Source organism: Stegodyphus dumicola, chromosome X1 (assembly GCF_044657685.1).
Source record: "Stegodyphus dumicola isolate Sdum_Otavi_A_Nest chromosome X1, ASM4465768v1".
Taxonomy (NCBI): domain Eukaryota; kingdom Metazoa; phylum Arthropoda; class Arachnida; order Araneae; family Eresidae; genus Stegodyphus; species Stegodyphus dumicola.
In genome coordinates, this window is record NC_140780.1 from 94,516,701 (window position 1) to 94,534,312 (window position 17,612).

General features: G+C 30.7%; 1 protein-coding gene across 9 annotated transcripts in view; it reads right to left on the reverse strand.

The window, feature by feature from the left end:
* Positions 1-16,313, reverse strand: part of LOC118187421 (uncharacterized) — a 136,432-nt gene extending 120,119 nt beyond the window's left edge. For 4 of the 9 annotated variants that reach the window (XM_085808633.1, XM_085808630.1, XM_085808632.1 and 1 more), the window contains exons 1-3: positions 7,952-8,097; positions 4,354-4,419; positions 2,188-2,271 (exon numbers count right to left, since the gene is read on the reverse strand). The gene's annotated coding sequence lies outside the window, so the exon portion shown is untranslated. Of the gene's footprint in view, positions 1-2,187; positions 2,272-4,353; positions 4,420-7,240; positions 7,365-7,652; positions 7,762-7,951; positions 8,099-16,230 lie in introns of those variants that run through there. The other 5 variants (XM_085808627.1, XM_085808634.1, XM_085808629.1 and 2 more) reach the window with 5 other exon arrangements.
* Positions 16,314-17,612: the final 1,299 nt, after the last annotated feature.

Sequence of the window (17,612 nt, forward strand, 5' to 3'; positions counted from 1 at the left end):
TAATTGTGCCTATTCAAGAACATTTTACATTTTCATACTGTTGCGACAGGAAGAGAAGCAGCATGTCAGCATCTTCATGGCAAGAGAGCTAGAAGCAAAAGATGCACATCTATCCAATATGAAAGCTTACAGGGAGAAAGGTTTCATTTCTCAAAATTCTGAGTTCAAGCTCAGAATTAGCTACGTCAACGTTTTGGTTCAGGTTTCACATTAGTTACATCATCAGCATTTTTAAGCCATACATTTGTCTTCATCTAGAAATGATTTTGATATGCTGCAGATGCTAGGAGGGGGGACATCTAAAAATCTAAAGAAGAAATGAAAGAACTATTGCTAATTAAATTAGTAATTTATTAGAGATTTATTTTCTTATGTTATATTTTACATATTAGACTTATTTTCTTATTTTAGATTTTACATGTGCAATAGTGGCAGTAGCATTTATACTACAAAGTTCCTTTAATACAATTAGACAAGAGCTGTCACACTTCAGCGTGATTATATAAACATGAAATATTATATAAACATCTCCTTGGATTAATTTCAAAATAATGCACTTTAGATTCTAGGAAGAGGATGTAGCCAAATTAAAGCCAAAATTAAAATGATAAATTAAAGTTAGTAGTTTTGAGCTTCATATTCTTTAATCTTATATATATATATATATCTAGGGGCTATATGGATAGCAGAAGTTAAATCTATGGGGCATCTTGATTTAGAAAGACATTTTAATGGACCAATAATGAACACTAAATACACATTCTTCAAATACACAAAATACAAATAAATGAAATACCAATAGAAAATGGCTGAGCTATTACATCTAGTTTTTGAATTTTAATTCTTGTTGCCAGCTCTTAGAAAGCATTCCTCATAACTTTAAATATAATCAAACTATATATTACTCTGATTTATTGCTAAGCCAATTATTTCATTTTTTGTCAATTCCTATATATATATTTACCACGTCTTAATTTTATTTTTAACTCAATTAATTAGTTAATACTTTTACTATGTTTTAAATATACTTAATTAATTTAGCATATAGCTTACTATTACTGTTGATTTTTACTTGTAAATAATCAAATGTTGTATTTTTCTCTTTTAACACATTTCATTGCAACTAATTTTGCTTATGTTAAAGTTTTTACGGAACCATAGTTTTTAAGCAGGTTTTTAGCATTCGTACTAGAATTCCTCTTTTATTTCTTTAATTTTGCAGCACAATGCGCAAAATTTTTTATCACATAGGTCTTTTATCGTTTGTTCTTTCTACTTTACTTTAAATTATATATATATATATATAGATATATATATGTATTATTTATAAATAATGTTAGATGAGTCTTACCAATATGTAAGTATGTATCGTGTCACAAACCTAAATGCGCACGGAATATTTTATGAAGAAGACCTATATATGTGCATATTAATACAGCAGTACATTCAGATCATACTTATGTACTATATTGGTAAATGGAAAGGTATGACAAGTGCAAAACTTAAGAGAAGTCTGAGTAAAATTCTTTAGACAGAAATAATGTTATTATAAATAAGAAATAATCTGTTATTAAAATGAAACCTCTCAATCATTTATATTACCATTCTGAAGTTATCAGTATATTAGAAAAAAAAAAACAGATTCCTCTATCTCAAAAGTGTATGATTTAAAATATGCACAATACTGCTGTTTCTTCACAGAATTAGTTTCTCAGATGAACAATATATACGATACATATACGATATATATAATACAAATGAATAATATATTTAAAACACAGTATATATATACAGACAAGTCTTTATATATATATATATATATATAAAGAATAAAGTAAAGCAAAATTTAATTTTAAATAATTCTCTTGCACCATTGCTGCAAGGAATGAAATTTGAACTTAACAAACCATCTCCAGTCATAAAAAGCAAATTAAAAGCAAATTTAAAGTTAATTTAAATTAAATTTAATGCAAACAAATAAATGATTAATGTTGCTGCGAACTAATGTACAATATCATTTAAATTCTGAGAGCATATGTAAATCAAGTGCAAGTAACAAATTCATGAAAAAATATAAAATTCTAAAAATTATTTAATCCTTAAAGATTATTTACAAAAATGCATAAGTGAATGATTGTTGAGCAGGCAAGATATATATATATATATATATAACAGCAAATCACTCACAACTTGGTTCAACTCCTTACAGTAATCCTAAGCCACTCCCTGTCTATATGATTCCACTTAACAGAATTCAGAGTATGAAAGTGCCTAAATATAGAAGAGAATTTAGAAACATAAATGCAATTACAAATAAATTTCAGGGCAAAAAAATATTATTCAAAATTCAAAAAGAATCTTAAGAAGAACTAATGATTTCTTATCAAACACCAGTATTTGTTTAAAAAAATTATAATACAATAATAAGATACCTTGAAGAATAAAATGCTTAAATATCATTAGTGTGTAAATCAAATATTGACAAGATATAACTGTGTAAATTCATTTACTGTTTCCTAAATAGAAATGTTGCTAAAAGAAATTATCTTCCAATAACTTCATTTAAATTTTTGTATAGGCAGTACAATGAACAGCAGAATACTTTTCAAACAGCCATTAATAGTTAACTTTTAATCACTGCCTGAAAAAATTGAAAATAAACTGTGGACTACAGGTTACATACACAAAGATTAGCTGTTCTGCTTAGCTACATTATTGCTTGTACAAAAATCATTTATAACAATGAGAAACTGGCTACAAATGATTTTTTTCCAAGCATATTATTGCTTTATCCCCCCTCTTGTTTTAAATTCCTTTTCAGGTCACTATCTAGAAGAGAGAGTTACCATGTGAGGTTTCACTGTAACTTTCTGACATTCTATTATGAGCCCATGTTGATAGTTTACTTAATTTGCAAATGAATCATACACTGTATATTTAAAAGAGTGGCTTGACTCTGAAATTTATCATTAGAAATGACAGAGCTTACCACTTAAAACAATTAATAACAATGAAAATTTTTCAGTACTACAAATTTTATGCATGGAAAAGTACAAGAAGAGCAGCTATGAGTTCAGTCTGTATTTCATTACCTATATTAATAATGAAGAAGAGTTAGATCTAAAGAAATACTAAAATCTAATATAAACTAACAGTATGAAGCATTGATTGTTTATGACAAAACTTTTGTACAGAAAAATATATGACTTACATGAATGATTTTATTTTATGATCCTTACTGTTACAAAATACAAATATTGTAACAGTAAGGATCATACCTGTATAACAGAAAGGTATTGTAGGTTCTCTGAAACTGAGACCTAAGAGAGGTGAAAGGCCAAAGTGATAATATCTTGCCAATAAAGGCTTACTTCCCTTTAGAATCATCTCTTTAGATGTGCAGTTTCAATGTGTAGCTTAAGATGAATCATTAATCTACCCCCCTTATATCTTGACAGCACAATGGATAAATGCAAAGATACACATTCAGAGATGATGAATTCAAAGCTGGTAGATTTATGTTTTCTTGATAAACTCATTTTCCTATGATGAAGATGCAGTACAAATGATAAAGAAATTGCCCTACCACACCACAGTTACTGTTACAGCAATCAAATTATAAGTAAGTGATACTAAAATTTTTTGTCAGCTCCTTTCTTGACTAGATACAGTTCCTGGTCTGGGATAATTTACAAATCCCTGAAATAATCCCTTTATAATAGAAATGTCATATTAATGCTGTTTTAAGATACATGGCCAAAAAAAAAAAGAAGCTCCTAGCAATACCTCATGCATTTAAATAATGTGATATACTTATGCACAAAATGCATTTCTTTTCATTAGTTCAAAGAACTTTAACCACTGTATGAACATTATATAAGATTCTACTATATAATATTACATAAGATGTCATGTTAAATTCAACTTTCATTTCACTGGCATGCTTGTTTCATTTCCTTAAATGCATGCAAGTATATTATTACTATCAGAATCGAAATGAGGTGAGGTATAATTTGACTGTTTACCTAAAATTATTAAAAGACTGCCATATACAATTTTCATATATAAAATCTTCATTACATTTGTAAGCTAGTGTTGCAGATGGTTTAAATCTAATTTTTAGATCCACTGTTATCTTAAGTAGGAACTAAGAAAATTCTGTTCCTTGCAATATTAAACGTCTTAGAGGCTTATATAAGTTTTTTTTATCAACAATAAGCAGATGAACAATTAGGCTCTCCCATTTAAGTAAACATAGAAAATAAATTACCAATATAAAATCATTTCAATTTTTTTTAGTGCAGTATAAAATAAATTAATATATTTTAATAATAGACAATTTAATAAGCTTACCTCCTGATAATATTCGAAATCTAACTTATGATGAATAGTTCTGATGACTCTGCTATAAAACTAACCCTGAAAGAAGGCATTTTTATTTAATATAGTTTTACATGCGTTAAATCCTGAAAAATTTAATGATAATTAAATAAAGAAAATCACCATATCAGTAATTCCTCTTAAATAATTATAAAACAAGATTTCTTGTTTAACGGCCTATGTAAAGCTATGTAAAGATAAAAAATTACATTTCTAAACTATTTAAAATGATCAAAAGCATAAAACATTAAAAATTTTTTAAATAAATTCAAGAAATCTTATGTATGTGTATGAAAAAGTCTACATCTGTTGTTTATTGCATAAAATTTTAGATTTTGGTGAAATTAGTACTGTTTTTACTTGTCTTGGCATACTGGAATCTGAACAGCCTTATGAACAAATATGGGTGTGATCAAGCAGTGTGCATGTGGTGACGGAAAGAACATAGTCCACTTTATTGGCATATTTTCTGCAACTGAAGAGAATGAAAGATTGGCATATTTCCTCCAAATATACAGCGTGGTAACAAATATTAGTATTTTTATTATATTATTTATAAAATTTCGAGTGCAGTGATATTACAGCCACCACAAAAAAATCTGTGATGACAAAGAAATAAGTCCATTCACTATTCTAAATATCTTACTAAACTTATGCACACTCTTTTTTAGTCAGTTTTCAGAAAAGCTGAATGTTGATATGAGCCTTGAACTTACATTAGTTGTAATAATGATTTTAATAGCAGAAATTAGCCAAGTTTGTCTCTAAAATACCTTTTATTCCAAACACTTTCTCACTATAGTTGAAAAATTAATAGCATTTTAAGAATGTGGCAGGTGATTCAACAGGAACAAAACAGAATATTAAATGGTTGTTCTGGTAAGGCACAAGAAATATGTTACACAATAATATTTTAGAAAAAGTATTTGTTTTTGTAACAACAAAAATCATATTACTGACATCTAATGCTTATAATACAAATATCTACATGTACTAAGCTTAAAAGGAGGGAAATCTATGAAAACATAATTAAAAAAAATATTTATACCTGAAAGAGGGATATTCAAAAATTATATTAAGTTAATCAGTACTAATAATCTACAATTAAAAAACTAGGTTAAAGAAATTCAAAATGCACCTATTTTATTTTGTACAATAATGAAAATTATTTCAAAAACATGAATGAAGACATACTAAAAAGTTATGAAATATTAGTTCCCAAAAGGATTCATGTTCAAAGAAGAAAGAAGAAAAAAATGTTCCAATTTACATTTACAGAATATTAATAATTGTTTTTAATATGAAGACTGTAATAAAATGTAATTTTATCAGAAGCAAATTTTCACTACTTTTACTAAAAGGTATTAAAAAATATAAAATTTAAAAATTAAGAAATTTCCTTATTTATTTGAAGCATACGTTTATTTCCCATACATACATAAAAAGAATTGAAAATTCAAGCCATGAATGCATAAATGAACATATAAAACACTATCAGATGGTCTGGCCATTCGAGCAAAACTAAAATGCCATGCATTTTTTGTAAAAAAAAAAAAAAAAATTGACAAATGGCATTTTTCTTTCATAAAGCTTTTGTAAGTTTTACCATCGTTCATTAATCAACTATTTTGATTAATTTTATGCTTTTTATTTGCACGGTTTTTTATGTTTACACTCTATGAGTTCTACTTGATTGGATCAAGAGACTAGAAAGAATAAGGATGTACTGCCAATTTTTCTCTAAATCAAGAAAATGTGGACTTATGCTGTATAAGCCAGCAGTAAATATAACTATATAATGCATAACGGCATAACATATATGGATCGCCTGCCTACTCACAAAGGAGTTACCTCCATTTTATGCTGCTTGCCCTTTTCGCAACATAAACCACGCTCAAGATAAAATTACTAGTGTTCAGTGTTTTCAACCACATGCCATATGCTGCACATTTATCCAAAGTATGTGATGAGTGCAATTTTTATCTCATTTTCTAAGTAACAGAAATGTGTGTAATATGATTTTCCAAAAATTGGAATTATGTTCTAAATAACAGATTAACTTTTACAAATAGGACAATTTTACATACTTTTTTCAAATGTCTTAAAACCTTAATATAAAAATTTTAAAAAAAAATCCTTATGCATAGTTTTTTTTTTCCCTTAAAAAAAATTTTTTTTTGCTCCCTAATTACTTGGCTTTTTATGGTTTAGAAGCAACAAAGAGATTTTCCTAATTGTAAAATTGCTACCTAATTTACGGAAAAGACATAATAACATATGATAAAATATCTGCACCTCTTTCACACAAATGCTTTATGTCCTATATACTGTACAGTATATAGTCACACTATATACTGTACATTTAATCTCTTAACACACATTTATATTCTGCTACTTTTGCTAAGGCTTAGTGCAAATCTCACTATGCTTTTTGTTCAGCCAACATAAAGCTGTCGCAGTAATTATTTGCATGAATGTACTGAAAAATTTGCAGAAAATTTCTCTCTTTGGATAGCTTCTTTATTTACTTTGATTTTTTGTTTCCAGCATTAAATGTTTACAGATGATGAAAATAAAAACACTCTCTCAACTGGCATGGGTGATACCTTGACCCAAGAAAAATATTCATATGTAACAGAAGTTGTTAATCCATTTTCTAAACTTGAAAAATCATCATATAAATTGTTTTGGTATTCTTGTCACAAAATAACACATATAATCCAAGCCAACTGAAAAGACCTAATAAAAGTTTTTTTCTCTCTTTCACTATCTTGAAATGATAGCAGTAAGAGTAGATTATAAATAAATCAAAATGCACTGAAAACGCAGCACGAAAATTAAATATGTTATGCATGTTTACCTTTATGCCTTATAAAGGTCCATAAGTACACTCCACAGACTTTTCTAGAGCAACACATATTGTTGAATTTTTTACCAGACTTCAACGTATTTAACATCACGAACGGAAATCTGAATTTATTCCTCCCTTCCAAAATAAGGATGGTATATATTATTAATACGGTACAAGGTAATAGTTTAACTAACTAATTGCATATTATCACCATAGGATGGCCAATAAGAGTAACAATTTACACCAATATAAAACTTCAGATCTCGGATAAATAAAAGCAAATATATTACGTGTCTTCTAACCACATATGTACGATTTCTGTAATCATATGCGATTTTAAATATGGTATACGCACACAATATCAGTTATTTACATTCAAAAAAGGTTCTCAACATTGAAATTAAAACTAAGGTAGACTTGCCTGACTGCATAATCAATTCGATTCAAATTTTTTTCATAGTGCACAATTACTTAGTGTTAATAAATACTAAGTTTAATATTAACGGCATTTGGTGGCGATATCGAGCACCCTAAATAAAAATGAACATCATTTATTCATCTGGCAATATTATACACAATTCTCTATAAAGTATGCACTAAACTGTGAAATAAAAATCACAAAAATTGTACTATTCACAGCATTAACATAATTATGTTAAAACTTCATTACCAGTTATTACCCTACAGTTTAAATGTAAAATAAAGGATCTTATTTATTACTTGAGAGTTTGTTAATAAATATGGACCATTTATTTTCCATCGATTTCAGTTCTAATATTTAATAAGATTTTACAGGGAAAGTAAAACTCGATTACTTTCTGAACAGACTATAATCATTTTCGGCAGTTTGATTAACTGCTAAACTTCTAACAGAGTATCATAAAGTATCACTAGATGGCGCCACGACTGTACTGTCAATTAAAGGTACAATTTAATTAGCCTCACATAGCAAATTTTAAGATCTTTTCAATATTATCTTCAGAATCAAAATAAATATGACTCTAAGATACAGAAAAATTTCGGAAATTGGAATTATAGGGCTCGATTTCCAGGCAGGAAAGTTTATGCGGTCCATAAAAATTTATATAAATTATTTTTGATATTTTAAAAATTTGCAATTTTAAAGTCTACACTGGAGCGTTTTTCTTCCAATTATGTATTTATGACAGACTGACTGTCCAATAATCCTGTAGTGCCCCGGGCGGCTGCCCATTAATCTGGCGCTGTCGAATGGAGTGCTTGCTACAGAGATGCGATTCACAAAATATTCTGGTTTTTTCATTAGAAACAACTACAAAAATCAAAACTTGTTGCTTGGAACGCGCATTAAATATCAGGTATACAAACAACTTAATTAAAGATGGCACTAGATGTTAATCCGATGCATGTGATTTTCAGTGACATAAATAGAATATTTAAATTTTTAATTTAAATTTAAGAAAAGGTTATTTATTAATACATACGAGCGACTTAATAATTTGTTGCATTTTGAAAATATGTAATGCAATAAAGTATTGCATATAAAATATAATAAAAAGAATAAAAGAATCAAATATATTAAAACAATTTAAATGTTTTAAATAGCTATACAAAAATCTGCAAAAAGTTATTAAATTTCTGTAAGGAAGGGAACTTTAATATAATTTTTTAGAAAAAAGTTGACTTGCTCTGGGTAAATCATTAACTGTATCATTATTTTCCATTTGGTTTAATAAATCAGTTTCACATTTCATCAATATAAATACTTCTAAATTTGACTATGCAAGGGTATTGAGAAATCGATTTCTTACATATTGAAATTCCTGAAAATTACCTTTCACAAGCTTAGTAGATATTGGTAACATACGCAAATATTTAAAAGTCAAAGGAGGTGTTGAATGGGCTTCTTGGTACATATTATATTTAATATACGACTGTACAGCGAATTTGTGGACGATTTCTGTGGCTTTTACATTATAGATACTCGATTTTTCTCTCTAGGCAGTTTTTTTCGATTTCTTCAGTTGATTCGCCAGGTTTTTCTATTGATACAACTAGAGTGTAATACTACTGTGCGCTAAGTTTTGATAAATCCCAATTGGAAATAAAACTATTTAATTCGTAAGACAGAGGATATCGTTCGCGTCAAAGGTCTTTCGCCAAACTCGCAAGGAATACATTGAACGAATAAAACGCATCACCACTGTCTTTAAAGATAAAACATACCGAACAACTATAGATTTCCTGATTGGTATCGCACTCAATATAGCATTACAAACAATGAAAGATGACGAAACCCTCGGTGGAGATATTTGACGCACGTATATATACCAAAATAAATAAAATTATGCTACCCAGAACGAACTATAATTTTGGAAGGTCCAAAGTTCTTAAAAAATATAGGTAAAGATTACTGCTCAGGTTCAAACCCATGTGAACAGGCTGGTTACACGAGAAAACCTCTTGGGTTTCCCCACGAGCCAATTTCCCTTAAAAAAATCCCCCTTGAAGACATTTCGCCTCTTAGGCAAGTTAACCTAACCTCATTCTTGCAAGACATGCTCTTTCTATTTAAAGGTTAGGTTATTTAATTACGGCAAAGCCTCGAGGGCTATCTGCCTAAGGGGAAGGTTGCCTTCGTGGAGGACTTTCTAAGGGAAACTGGCTCGTATACACGTTACACAAGGGGAAAACCACGAAAACAGCCAGCCCGTTCGCGGGACTCGAACCTCGGACCGAACTACCAGTGATCAGCGACTTTACCGCTCGGCCGCTGGTGGGCCTTTCTACGTAAAGAGAAAAGTTCTGTAGATTAGTTTTTAATGAATAATACACCCTAGACGCATAGCATTGAAATTTCTTTCCTTATCTATTTGAAAATATATTTGTGTTAAAATAAAGTCTGAGAACTGTTTGTAATTCTGAGAAAAGGCTAAGAACTCTTCAAATTTTATTTTAGGCTGAAAAAGTTATTTTTAACTTTCGAGTACTTATGAAACTTGTGTATTAAGCTAGTTCCCGATTTTTCTTTTTTGCTGCTTTTGTAGGAAGAACGAAGTTGAAATTTATCTTCAGTGTAAATTCAAATACTATTTTAAATGCGAGTCTGGATGACATCGGGTTGAAGCATGAAATTAAAGGAATTTTGGGGAATGGCATTTATCACACATTAGGCGATACAAGCTTTTATAAAAATTAGGGTGCAGGATAATTTGAAATTACTGAAAATGAGAACTTATGTTTTTACAAATGCCCAGAATATGCCAACAAGGAAGAGACAGAATGCGCATTAGGATGCCCGAATCTATTTATCCGTTTACCTATATTTTTGAGCTTCTCCATTCATTGATGATACTGATGAGAGGCAATTTCGATTCACATGCAGAAATTTCCAGAACTATTGATCTGCTGTTCTCTTATATGCAGCCATAAGGCTGAGGGTGTATTGACTAGCTGCACTCGATTGAAAAATTGTTTAACATTATCAACAGGATCCACTGGTCCTTTGTTATAGTCTGTAAAATGATACAGTAAGAGTATAAGGAAGGAAAACTGGGTACAAGGTTCACAGGTGGAAAGAAGATATGACATAATCTCTTCCTCTTCCTTGACAAATGTAGAGAGGACCTGTCATAATTTTTACTTGCTCTTAAATAGTTGCTTGCTTTACTTGCAAGCAACTATTTAAGAGCAAGCTTAATATGATAAGCTTAATATGATTAATTATTAATCAGTGCCTTGTTTTCAATAATATATTTCATAACTTGCTGAAATGCAAGCACCACTTTGTGTTGCAGAATAAATCTTTCGCTGGAATATTTGTTGCAAATCCTGGTAGATGCTTTGCTCTAATGGCTGAAAGTAGCGGACATTGCCAAATATGCTTGGCATCTGCTAGATGTGCTGGTAGCCGCCCAGACGGTATAGTGGTTAGGGGAGCCTACTGCGGTACGGAAGGGCCCGGGTTCGAATCTTGGAGAAGGCATGGAGCACTCAAAATATGCGGCGAGCAGGAAGTCCTCCCAAGAGGTTGTGAGAGGGAAAGAGAGGTGGGAGACCCTCGGACACCGTTCCCTCCGAGGGTGCTCTTCATCTTAGGGACGGAATTGAGCGAAGTCGTACTGTCAACTGTATGGTGCTCAAGGCTCTTGTCAGCATCCTTATCTTGCAGTCTTACCAAGATAAATTTCGTGGGCTTGTTCTGATGTTAGTGTCAGACAAGTGAGATAAGTTACAACAACAATAGATGTACTGGTATTCCACACCCACTTTGTACATTTCTTCTGAAGAATCGCTGGAAATAAGGTGGAAACTTTCCAGTTGTTGCTAATTACACTAGTATAAAATTTGCTTTTATTTTTTTCAGTTTATTTGTGGGAAATATCCGTGGGCTAATTTTCATGTACCTGCCTCATTTCATCGCGTTTGCCTTTTTACTAAGAATTGTTTAGAAATTTATTTTTTCTTGATTGTAGGTCTTGAAGCAGGAAGATGAATAGCAATCATATTTCTTGACGTGGCCTCCTTAGCCGCTCTGTTAGCAGCTTCATTCCCTGTTATACCTGTGTGTCAACTAACCAGTTTAGGCTAATGGGACGAATGTTCATTTCTATATTTATTATTCCTTGAACTGCTTGTATAAGTAAAGATGATTTCTTCGTAGAACATAAAATCTTTAAAATGCTTTGGCTTGTCTGTATAAATAAATGATCATATACTGAGGCTTATTATTTTTGAGAAAGTCATTTAGCTATAAAAGCCTTCCTTTAAAGCTATTGCTTCTGTTTGGTAAACTGGCTTGAAGCATTTAGTCTGAATTTTTGACTTATTAGAACTTGCTTATCTGGTAAGCTATAAATGCAGCTCCACCTTTACTTTGGAAGCTATAAATGCAGCTCCACCTTTACTTTGGATTTCCCTCAAAGAAAAGGGAATAGAAATCTGTAAAATTTTCTATTCCCTTTTCTTTGAGGACATTCATATACCATACGATTTGGTTCGGAGTGAACTGGATATTCCCCCCATTTTGAGACTTCTATTTCCAATATAAAACTTGGCGTATTTAATTAATCTAAAATGCAGTTTTCTTAAAAAGTAACGGAATAACTTTTCTCTTTCGCACAAAGAATACTATCAGATGTAGGAATTATAATCCTTTATTTTACCAATACTGAGAGAAATAAGTTATTTCTCTTAGCGAACCTTCGTGGTGCAGTGGTCTGGACGCTCAGCGCGTAACTGAGAGGTCCGCAGTTGGATTCTCGGCAAAGGCGTTGCATATTTTTCATCTTGCCTGCTTTAAAAAAAAAAAAAAAACTTGATGAATCTCCTTACCCAGGATTTGGCGATTGGGTCCCCTAAAAAACCCCAGTCGCACTTTAAAAGGGGGAGTATATAAGGTATTTCTTCCGCCTTCTTACCGAGCCATTGTGGTGTAGTGGTCTGCATGCTCAGCGCGTAATTGAGAGGTCCGTGGTTCGATTCCCGGCGAAGGCGTTGCAACTTGGTTTTTATATGGAACTCTCGTCGTGAAGCTCTTGTTGACTGTAGCTAATTCGCGGATTAGCTTTCTTTAGCTGTTTTGAATTAAGTTCTGTTGAACGTTTGAGTAGTTAAAAGATAACTACTGTGAGATATTGTAATACTGTACGAATATCTGAGAAAATTTAAGTATTTTGTTTTATTTATTTGTGATAATAATAAATAATATTAATTTATGATAATAATAATAATGCACAAGTTCGATGAGAAAAATGAAATAAGATTATTTCATTTTTCATCGCACTTGTGCATTCAATTCATAACAAACCCGTACGCACACAACAATAATAATAATAACAATAAAAACACTTAACAGGAAGACTAAATATGTAGAAACAGAAACTGGTGGTAATATCGTTCTATATCGCAGAGCTTCGAACGTTGCCTGCCACGTTGTGGAAGATCTAAATGTGAGGTTCCAAGAAATAAGAAATTTATAAACTGGCTTTTATAATTAATATAAAAATATGAAATTGCAGTAACTTACAAAAGGGCAAATCCAGAAATCTGCAGATATTGCACAAAATATACGCTAAATTAGCATGTCTTACATAAAAGAGCACTTTATCATTAACACATGGAAATTATCGCAATAACAGCCATTTTAGAGTTGTTTGTTAGTTTATATATGAACTATGAGTAACTCAGAAGTAATAAATTCTGTTAATGTGGTTGCTAAACACGATTTCATAGATGAATTCAGGCAAAAGTTAGTGAAAAACAAGAGACTAATCAAAACTGGGCAGAAGCAGTAAATGATTGAAAGTAAACTATTTGTAGATTTGAGAACAAATTATAAAATTCTCAAACATCATCTCAGACCTGCAGTGAACGAGGGCTTATGATTACAGGCTTTATGAATATTTGGCATCTTTTTTTACCTACTCCATGGACAATGATTCTTATCCATCTGAGATCTCTATTTGCTGTGTCCTCGGTTCAGTTGGTTTAAGCTTGTACAATGATCAAAATGCTTCTTCTCGAAGGATATCAGGCTACCAGCAGAAAGCGTAACCGAGAACATTGTATAGGAGTGACTATTTAAAATCGGCAAGACTTCATGCCAGTTCAGGTGAAAGCCAGTGGAAGTCTATTATTTACAGGCGAGTAGAGATTGCTCTGAAGAGCGATTCCAGGTCCGGTCTAATCTGAAGGAAATTCGCGATACGATGGCAAGCCTGTAATGAAGAGAATACTCATAATTGAGGTAGCATCAGATCTGGGGTGGTATTTCATTAAACGAATATCAAGAGATGTTTGTTTGCATCTCCTAGAAGATGTTGGTGTATTTAATTACGGCAAAGCACACTAGGGCTATCTGCCTAAAGGGAGGTATGCCTTCGTGGAGGACTTATTAAGGGAAACTGGCTCGTATACACGTTACACATGGGAAAAACCACGAAAACGCCCATGCAGCCAGCCCGTTCGCGGGATTCGAACCTCGGACCGAACTACCAGTGTTCAGCGACTTTACCGCTCGGCCGCTGGTGGGCCATCTCCTAGAAGAATATGAATGCTTAGAGATATAGAATGAATTCTGAAATCTCATGTTTCAAATCATGTAGAAGTAATAGCAAATTCCTTTCTCTTATAAAACGATTAATTATTTTGGCAGTCGGTTTGGTAGATTAATGTCTCCAAAAGGAAGATATAATGCGTATGGATTGGCCATTCAAACTATAATAAATTATTATTATTTTCTTTTTTGTTTCTTAATTTACGAAAACCTGTCTATTTGAAAAATGTCAGAACTAAAAAAAATTTTATTTAAATCTGTGGTATTTTTACTACTTTATTGTTTATTATTTTGTTATTTTACAAGCTGCTTATATTTTTGCTAGTAATTAAAATACATTTAATTTCAGTAACAAAATTCTAATAAATAATTTTCAAAGGTCTACTTTAGTTACTTTAAATTATAATAACTCATCATAAAAATAATTATTATTAAAATATTTTGTAAATATTCATTAATTATTTTCTTATTATGAGCATACTTTGATCTAAATTTTTAGAAATTTACTACGAACAATATTTTTTTTTTCATAATTTAAATGGCTCTACAAACTTCAGATTTATTCAAAAGTTTTTATGTAGATAATAAATCAAATAATCGACATAATTTACAGCAGAAGTTTCACTAAGTATAGTTACGAGGGCCTATTCCGTAGCTTACTCGCTTTCTACTGATATGTAATACTATTTAGCATTCGGACTTCTTTTCAGTTCGAAACTAATCCTGCTTTTATAGAGAGATTTAAATCTTCATATAACACACTGACTATAAAAATATAACCCCACCATCATATCGTAGATTAAAATTTGAATGTCATCAAATGGGATGTTTATCTTTCTCGTTTAGTTTTAATTTGCCCTTAGAAATAATTATACAGTCATCTTAAATAACGATTAAAATTTCAATGTATAAGATTTCTGATATTTCTAAAAGTTTAAAAATTCAGTTCATTTTGTATCACATAGCAAAATAGCCAATTTTGAACACAAAAAACTTCTCAGAAGAAAACTATTTCATTAATTACTTGTCTTAACTCTTGTCTACGATTTTATGATGTATGAAAAGTGTATAAAATATTAACAGCTCTATGTTTTCAAGTTGTTGATGCTAGGTGGACGAGAAAATGATTCACGCAGAAAGATAACTAGCTGGCAAGCTAAACATAGCACTTCATTACTTGTTTTCAGGCTTACAGTATCAATAACTAAACACGAATAACTCTTTCAATACTTTAGATTTCAATACGACTTCACTAACTCAGGACGTTCATACGTCTATTTTTAAGTTCCAATCTGAGAACCAGAAAGTTGTCAACGTATAATATATTTTATTCAATAGACAGTAAAACGATCAAATAAACATTTAAAAATGCATCTACAAGGTAAACGGAATAAAGGAAATATTAATAGGCATGTAGAGACATTAGGTTATTTCGAAGCAGGAGACATGAAAAGTGAGCAATGCCCTCGCCGGGACTCTAACCACGGACCTCTCGAATACGCGCCGAGTGTGCTGACCAGTGCATCACGAAGGCATGGTAAGATAACGGGAGAAATACCTTAAAAGCTAATATTTAAACAGGTATAAAGATCATGGTCTGACTGACTGCAACAAATCTGAATTACTTCTCTTTTTTACCTACAAAGAATTTGCTTGACATTTTTTGATTTTATTAAATACTGTATATATTATTCCAAGATATTATCATAATAAATTAAACAAATTAATTAAATAAATTTATACGGTAATTCTATGATAGTCGCACCCACTCACAACAAGGTATAAAGATCCTGGTCTGAATAAGCCAAAGTCAGAATAACATAAGTTTACAGTTTAAGTAGAAATATATGGAGATGACTGATGTCTTCGGAAGATAGCATAGATTCTATTTCCAACTGGAGCACAGGCAATTTAGTGCACTTTCTATACTTAAAGCAGCATATATTAATTTAAAATTACTTACTTCTTTATCTAGATGACAGCAAAAAAATATCCATAAATAAACGAATTAAAAATCAGACTAAAAAGCTTTGAGCGGACACAAAAATTTCTTCATCTGAATCAACAAATTCCAAATGAAGCTACCAGATTAGTTCACCAGTTCTAGATGCAAAGATGTAAAACGTGTACAACGCATTTCATAATAGTTTTATTTACTTCAGAAATATCTGTTTAAATAAGAGTGACTTCCTTAGGAGAGGATTTAATGCGCAGCGAGCAAAATCCAAAGGAAAGTTACACAGTGAGTTACAGAGTGAGGTTTATTGGCTCAAAACCGAACAAGATTATTATTCACCACACGCAAGGTAACAATTATTACGCTCAAGAATCATGCACAAAACAGAGTACTTTTAAATTTATTTTAAAAGATCTAGAACATACATAAAAAAGACTCTAAAATAGTATCTTTATATGTTTCGAAATGTTAATTCTCAGAATGGTGGATTGTTGTATATGTTAACACATTTAATTTTATATCCATGTTTAATTTCATATATATGTAAAATTACCATCATAGATGCAAGAGCTTAAGTTACCATTCATACGGCTGCCTAAAAATTAATTCAATGCTGTTGATTTAACAATATGTATAGTACTAGCTACACGGGAACTAACTGCAATCCTTAAATGGAAATAACATTTACAGACAAAAATTATTTAAAATAAAACCCAAAGGATTTATTTTAAATAAATCCTTTGCATTTATTGCATTTTTTATAAAGCTAGAGATATTTATTCAGCTACTATAATTGATAGCAAGTAAAGACTTCTCTTAGTCCAAGATTCAAGGATGGGAATATTTGATTTGCTAGGACAGTTTACTTTTTTACGTATTGAGCTAAGGTATTAAAAGATAGGATTTTTCTTAAAAGTCATTGTAAGGGCAGTCCCTTTTGAAATAAAGGAAAAGTAACATTCATATTATTTACATTTATGTTTACTTTAGGAATCCGTTTTCATCATCACTTAAGACCATCGAATTTCTCATAATGGAGGAGTTACAAACAACAATAAATTTTTAAGAAGATAAGATTCTCAAAATCTCGGTCATGAAAATTCATCATTGTTTGTAACTGCATGTTAGCTAAAATACCGAAAAGTTCTTTAAAAAGCTAAAATTTGGTCAATTTTATTAGAAATTCTGAAAAATATACATCTGAAAGACAGCTTTTTGTTCTATCCGATGACGTAAAGATCAAAATTCTGCGATAATTAACTTAAACATTAAATAAAGTTTTGTGAGAAAAATTCAAACTTTGATTTCAGAAAAATGAAATGATTTTGTATTAATTAATGTTATAGTTATAATCGTGGTATTTTGTTAGAAACAACTTATTACAAATA